This window comes from Vicia villosa, linkage group LG3, assembly GCF_029867415.1.
Source record: "Vicia villosa cultivar HV-30 ecotype Madison, WI linkage group LG3, Vvil1.0, whole genome shotgun sequence".
Lineage (NCBI taxonomy): Eukaryota > Viridiplantae > Streptophyta > Magnoliopsida > Fabales > Fabaceae > Vicia > Vicia villosa.
In genome coordinates this window covers 47,952,249-47,959,749 of record NC_081182.1, presented here as the reverse complement: position 1 = coordinate 47,959,749, position 7,501 = coordinate 47,952,249, and positions in this window count along the sequence as shown.

Below are 7,501 nucleotides of genomic sequence, written 5' to 3'. Positions count from 1 at the left end.
CTCACCGCAACATTGTTGCGTATATAAAAATAAAAGTCAGTTCACCGTGTTACAGAACTGGCGACTCTGCTGGGGACAAATGAAAAGAGGGGTTACCTTAGAGATTAGATCACTTAATAATTATTTGTTTGTTTGCTTTACTTTTCAAGGTTGCTTTGGGTATTGAATGGAAGATGAGTCCTACACCCGGATTCGAGTGCATCTTAAGATAGGAGCGACATAGTCATGGAGACCTCCCTTGTGCATGCTTGGGATTGGTCAAAATGAAGTTCGCGCTTGAGTTAGGCCTCCATTGGTTATTGTGTACCTTTTTTGCATGAGAGAGGTTTATGCATGTATCTTTGGGTGCGTCGGAGCTCAAGGACCTTTAGTCACCTTTAACCCATCTTAACTTTTAGGAACGTAGTGGGAGGGCTATTCTTGGTGCATGCCAAGTCATGGTCGCGACCCGATACTACAACTCAGATAGGTTTCTTCCTAGAGTATCATTGCGTGGTATGCATGTGCCATGTTCGAGGGTGCTTTAGAAGGGGCTGAAAATTCTGAGTAACCTGGTAGAAACCTGTTGCTGATTTCATCCTTATCCTTAGAAGTACCTATTGGGGAAGGGTAATCACGTGGTCATACTCCATGCAAGCTATAAACCTAAGGACTCTTGTGTGACATGTTTGTTATTTAACCACTTGATCTCCTTGCAGGTTTTGTTTATAGGACTTACTTGTTCGTACTACCCTATGCTTCTACATAACGTGCTGACTAACCTTTTTCAGGGATCTTAAGTATCTAGGATGCATAATTCCCAGGCACTGTTATGGAAGGACTACCCAGAGCCTTAATTCATATCAAGGGGCAAGAGGATTTATTTTCCTCTAGCCAGATGCCTTCAAACTCAAGGGCACAGTTCCTATCAAGGGGCAAGAGGATTTATTTTCCTCTAGCCAGATGTCTTCAAACTCAAAGGCACAGTTCCTATCAAGGGGCAAGAGGATTTATTTTCCTCTAGCCAGATGTCTTCAAACTCAAAGGCACAGTTCCTAAAGGGGCAAGTGGATTCATTTTCCTCTAGCCAGATGCCTTCAAACTCAAGGGTACAGTTCCTATCAAGGGGCAAGGGGATTTATTTTCCTTTAGCCATATGCCTTTAAACTCAAAAGTAACGTACCCCGAATCAGAGGCTATGACCCACTGGATATGGTGAGCTTGATTCTTAAAGAAAGACGTTCAAAGATGGAAGTCGAAGTTCTTCAACAAAGCTGCAATTACATTTCAATATTGCAAATCGGGTTCCAAAAAGATCCTTGAAAACATTGCATATGCATTTTCATACACATCATTGCATAACAGGTTTCCAGACAACGAGCTTCTCATTTTCTGCCTCAAATCCCTAAAGCTTGATACTTACAACTCCTTTGTGGCTTCGTCAGAATCTTCTTCTTAGAAGTAATCTGTAGTTCAGATACGAACGCTTGGTTTGGTTTCCTCTCTGGGGCACTTGGTCAGTTGATTGATAATTGCCAACCAGTCCGAGATAAGGTACAAGACCTGATTGATGCAAAGGCTATCATATTCACACCTGCAGGCCAGATTTGAAGTTCTCCTTCGACTCAATGGACCTTCGGAAGCAATAAGTCCATACGGAGAAAATCTCCTCAATGTTGGCAATTCGTAATTTCTCATGCATTTTCATGAGTAATCTTTCTTGTTCTTGTTCAATACTGTCTATATGCAATACTTGTTTGTTTTTGAACTATAATAACGATCCATTGGATATGTTTGTCTTGAAAAAATTCATTCGCTCTCGCTCTAATATGTTCTTATTTGCTTGTGATACCAAACTCTCAATGATAAAGCATGATGACTCTGAAGGGAGAATGACGAACACATAATTCCAATAATCTCAAATGGTGTGCTTTCGAGTAAAACCCTGTTGATGATGTACAGGCATTGTTTCAAATTCCCAAAAACTGGAGATATAAGGAAGTTAATCCCTTGCCAACCCCTTTTGAGCCTTGAAGTAGGAGTTTCTTTTCTATACGAAAAAACCCTCACATTTAACCTAGGGGCAGGGTAGTGTTCAGTTAACCTGATTGGGTGTTCAAAATTCAGCAGGACCTCGCACCTAAGGAAACAAAAATGGTTATCCTTCAAAAGGTTGAGAAAAAGTCGAGACCGCAATGGTCATCTCTCGCACAATAGGAGGTCAAAATATGACGGTACAACAACGACTATCCCTCGTCAACCAAGAAATGAGGCAGTCACAATCTTTCCAATGATAATAAATTGAAGACGTCTCATATGACTTGTTCAAAAAAAAGAGAAAAATGAATCGAAAAGAAAAGAAAAAGAAAGCCCGCTAAGTCAACAAACTTGAAAACAAATGACTTAGGCAAAAATTAGGGCGTCCCGCTGGACTGCAAATATGACATTCAAAAGAATTTGTCCAGGCAAAAGTTAGGGAAACAAAAAAATAGATCTTTAACAAAAGAACAAAGTCGTGTGATCAGACACCAAGAATAAAAGGTAAGTGACTGCCATGTCCAGACACCTCATCGACTCCTCAATCGTACGTCTCAAGCTCCTCTTGAAGGATGAATGCTCGCGTCAAGTTAACTGAACTTAGGTTGAAGAACATCACGAAGGGGGTGGGTGCCAATAAAATTTTGAGCCTAAAAATCCTTTCTTCTAAAACCGTGAACTTGGCCACATTACAACCCTCAAAAGTCCTAATTGAAGCAGGGTTAATTCGAAAGCATACTGTAAACGAGAATACGGTAAACCGACTCCTAGGAGTTTTGCTAAACGCTTGAGTTGGTATCACACTATCTTTAAAAAAAATCGATGTTTTGACATCCTTTCAAAAAAAAATTTCCTTTTAAACTTCAAGACAAACATGAACTTTGCATTAGATTTATATTTCTCATACTAAACATTCTTTGCATATGAACAAGTACTTGACACCAGGAAAACTTCCATCATGAGCTGCAAATGAAAAGTTTAACCCTCTCAAGGGACAAGTTGTCTTCAGAACTCCGTTGAGTTCGAGCATGAATATCTCAAATTATAATCACCCTCAGGGGCACAAAAACGGTTGAAATACCCCATGGACTAAGCGTTCAGATATTCGGGGCAATCAAGCCAAGATTCAAAGGATCTCTCAAAACTGCTGAACAACCAGGAGCCTTCACCCAAGCACAGTTTGAAATTACCTCCAACCCTGATCAACCAGGGGCATGATTCCTAAGTTCATGATACAAGGGCATGTTGCTTATGATAGCACGAATCTCAAAAAGTCCCCCCAGATAAAGCTGCAGAGACATCTCGTACGCCCGACTCAGTCAGTCAAAAGCTTGTATATACAAGGGGCATGACAGATCTCATTCATCAGGGGCAATCAAGTCAAGATTCCGAGAATCTCTCAAAGATGCAAAAAACAATCAGGGGCATGTATCCAAGTAAATCTTAGTCTATTTCCAATCAACATGGGGCATTGTTCTGGGCCAATGATTACGAGGGGCATGACGCCCATAGTGCACATCTCATAAAGTCCTCGAGAGGCGAATCTTTCCGAAGTCCCTACTAGCGGGGGCAAATCTATGCAAGTCTAGTTTGACACCTTGATCAATACTCAGTGGTGTGTCCTAATCAATATAAATCCAGGAATGACAGATAATCTAATACTGGGGGCAATGTTCAAGGCATCCATGCCTTCCCACAGCTCCAATTTCACAAGATCATATCCCCACCGAGTAATCATTAAGAAGATATCTTCGAACATACTCGTCCCGACAAAGACATGGCTCCCCACTAGAGTTTACATCTTCAACACCACCGGTTCTCCGACACTTTGCTCTTCTCCAACATGGCTTACTAATATCTTTATCTCCAGTCAGGGAACATCAAGTTACTGATCATCCCCAAGTAGAAATTATAAACCCCCAGCTGAGCATCTTCAAAACAAGATCAGACATCAAAATTACAAGGACATAGAGATTTATTTTCTCAAATCAAGACAACATAAATCATATTCACATATCATATGTCATAAACATATTCATTCACTGCATGCATTACCTCATAATGAACTCATACATAACATGCAAAGTTTCTCATTTATTTTGAGGGACCTCATTACACAATACACGCATCATGACATTGCATAAAGACTAACTTTACTTTTTCATATACATGAACAGACAAATGAACAAAATCTCCAACTTTCCAAGATCTAATTCAGTTACTACAAATGGTACTGACACGGTCAACTCTCAAAGATCTAATTCATTTACCACGAACGGTAATGACACGATCATTTTCAAAGATCTAATTCAGTTACTACAAACGGTACTGACACAGTCAACTCTCAGAGATCTAATTCTATCATCACGAACGGTGTAGACACGATCACTGACCTTCCCAGTCTAATTCAGTTACTACGAATGGTGCTGACACGACAAGAGAATCTAATTCTACCATCACGAACGATGTAGACACGATTATCTCTCCAAGATCTAATTCGGTTACTACGAACGGTGCTGACACGATCGACCTCTAAAGAATCTAATTCTATCATCACGAACGATGTAGACACGATTATCTTTCCGAGATCTAATTCAAGTATTACAAATGGTACTAACACGATCAACGCTCGAAGATCTAATTCATTTACCACGAACGGTAATGACACGATCACTTTCAAAGTCTAATTCAGCTACTACGAACAGTACTGACACGACAGAAGATCTAATTCGGATACTACGAACGGTACTGACACGATCAAATTTCAGAGGTCTAAGTCTATCATCACGAACGGTGTGGACACGATCACTGGCCTTCCCAGTCTAATTCAGTCACTACGAACGGTGCTGACACGACAAGAGAATCTAATTCTATCATCACGAACGATGAAGACACGATTATCTCCTCAGATCTAATTCTATCATCACGAACGATGAAGACACGATCATCTTTCCAAGATCTAATTCAAGTATCACGAACGATACTGACACGATCAATTCCCAAGGATCTAATTCATCTACCACGAACGGTAATGACACGGTCAACGCGCAAACAACATCTTCTCAAAATTCAACTACCAGATGGCATCCACAAGCCCATCTCCGACAAAAGTCCTTACTTCAAATAGGGCAAATTTCTCGGTATTCTTATGTTCAATCATCTTCCACCTTCAGATACCGACTGGCGCGCAAACCACTCTACATCTTCAGGTTTAAGATAATTGAACAGGGGCAGCTGTCATACCCAAAAATTTGCCCATGCTATTTTTCATACACAAAACCAAATCAAAAGACAAAGCTCCAAAACACAGTCTCCCACACAGAAGTTCTAAACTAGGGTTTGAATAATTCAGAGGAAAATCATTGAATCAATGGCTCAAGGTGGTTCCATAGGGTCACTAACATCCCAAAACATCTCCATATAAAGTTTCAAGACAAACAGAGAAAACTTAGTCCCTCAAATCATGATTAAGTCAACAGTCGACTCTCAAGGGCAAAACAGTCATTTCAAGCCAAAAATACAGTCAAAGTTCAAGATATTTGGTCAACAACATCCTCATAACCCTAAAATCATCATTTGATCAAGGGTTGATCATGATGATGCAAGAAAGGATCAGAGAAGTCAAAAGTCAAAAGTTACTATTTTGGGTATGAACTGAAAAAGTCAACCAAACTTTGAAAATTCACCAAATATTCATACTTCATCAGAAAAATTCCCACCAAAGCTCATTTTGAAGGGAATTCATTCCTCTATCTGATGGTCCAAGAATCAAAGTCCATAGGTCAATGGTTTAAGAGATATGGCTTCATACATTATAGGTCCTTTTCAAAAGTCAACAAAAAACATGTTTTTCAAAAGGACATAAAATAAGAATGGAAAAAGATTTTGATGTGAGACCAAAGACACTGGTTAGATGACTCTCTAAGGTTTCTAAAAAGTCCTAGAACACTTCTATACTTCAAAAATTGAAAGAGATTGGCCTTCCTAAAATTGAGCTATTTTGAAGGGAAAAATGTGAAAGAATGTGAAAATTTTGCAAATGGGCTTAAGTTATTTTGATTCAATCTTGATCCACAAGTCATCTAAAGCCTCAAACCCAATTCCCACGAAATTTTGGCTTTTATTTGATTTTATATGAATTTTTTATCATTTAAATATGATAATTAATTTATATGAATCATAAAAATCAAAATATTCAATCAAATATCCAATTCCAATCAAATCCAATCACAATTATGTCCCATAATCATCATATTTTCGTGCAAAATAAAATTGGACAAGATTGAACCAATATTTGCCAATTTTAGAAAGTTTCATAACTAATTTTCAAATCAAATTTTCCAATTAATAAATCAATGATTCGAGGAGATTTGTTGATGTTTTATTAACCCTAATCATTCCTCTATAAATATACAACAAGATCATAGTGCAAGGGTTACGATTTTGCAGCCATAGCATTCAAAACCCGAGTTCAAAGTTCAGCAAAAATTTCACACTACAATTTTGCATTACAAGTCAATTCAAGGTGTTTGATCGTTTCCAATACGTTCCTTGGACGCCACTGAAGCTAATCAGATACTTGTTCGCGACCAACACCCCCAGAATTACCTCCTTTTTAGCAAAGTAAGTCATTACTTTTTTTGTTTCGATTGCTTTAATTCATGCATCATTCTTGGAATTTGGTTGCATATTGTTGATCCTCATGCTGTTTAGAACGTTTCTGGGTTATTGTTTCGTTGTTTGCGTGAATGTATGATAAAACACCATTGTCGATGGTTAGGTTTCGTTTTAGGGTTTTTTTGTGCAGATAAAATTAACCTCGATTAAGGGCATGTTTGAGTTCGTGAGGTCTGGACGATCGTGTTCATGGCCTCGCGAAGTATTTTTGTTGCTTTTGTGCGTATTCGTAATCTTGCAGGTCTATGGCAATGGAAATCAGAACCGTCGGTAAAGCCCTAGGTTTAGACGACGGGCGGAAGGTAGAAGATGAGGACGTGTCTCCGTCTCATTGGCCCATTCGAATCAGAAACGCGCGCGCGCCTTGGGGAGAATCTGGGGATCCAATGCGTTATGAAACATGCGATACTGTGGTCCCTCATCATCTCAGCCATCAGATCAATTCAGCGTCTCATCCAACGAACCCAGAGACGCAGATCTATCATGTGCATCCTGCGCGCATCACACCTGATCATAAGTTAAGGTTTTCTTAATTTTTTTTTATTTTTTATTATGTAATTTGTTTTTATTTATTTATATATATAATTCTAAATATTTTCTTTTTCTTACTAATAATAACTACTTATTTTCCTTTTATTCTAAAGATAATAATTTATTTATTATAATTTCTTTTAATTATATGTTTTAATATAAATATTAAACTATTATATTTTTCTTTTAATTATTTATTTAAACTTTAAAAAATCATAATATTATTTCAAAAAATTCAAATTCCAAAAATATCATAAAAGAATTATTTTTACTCTCG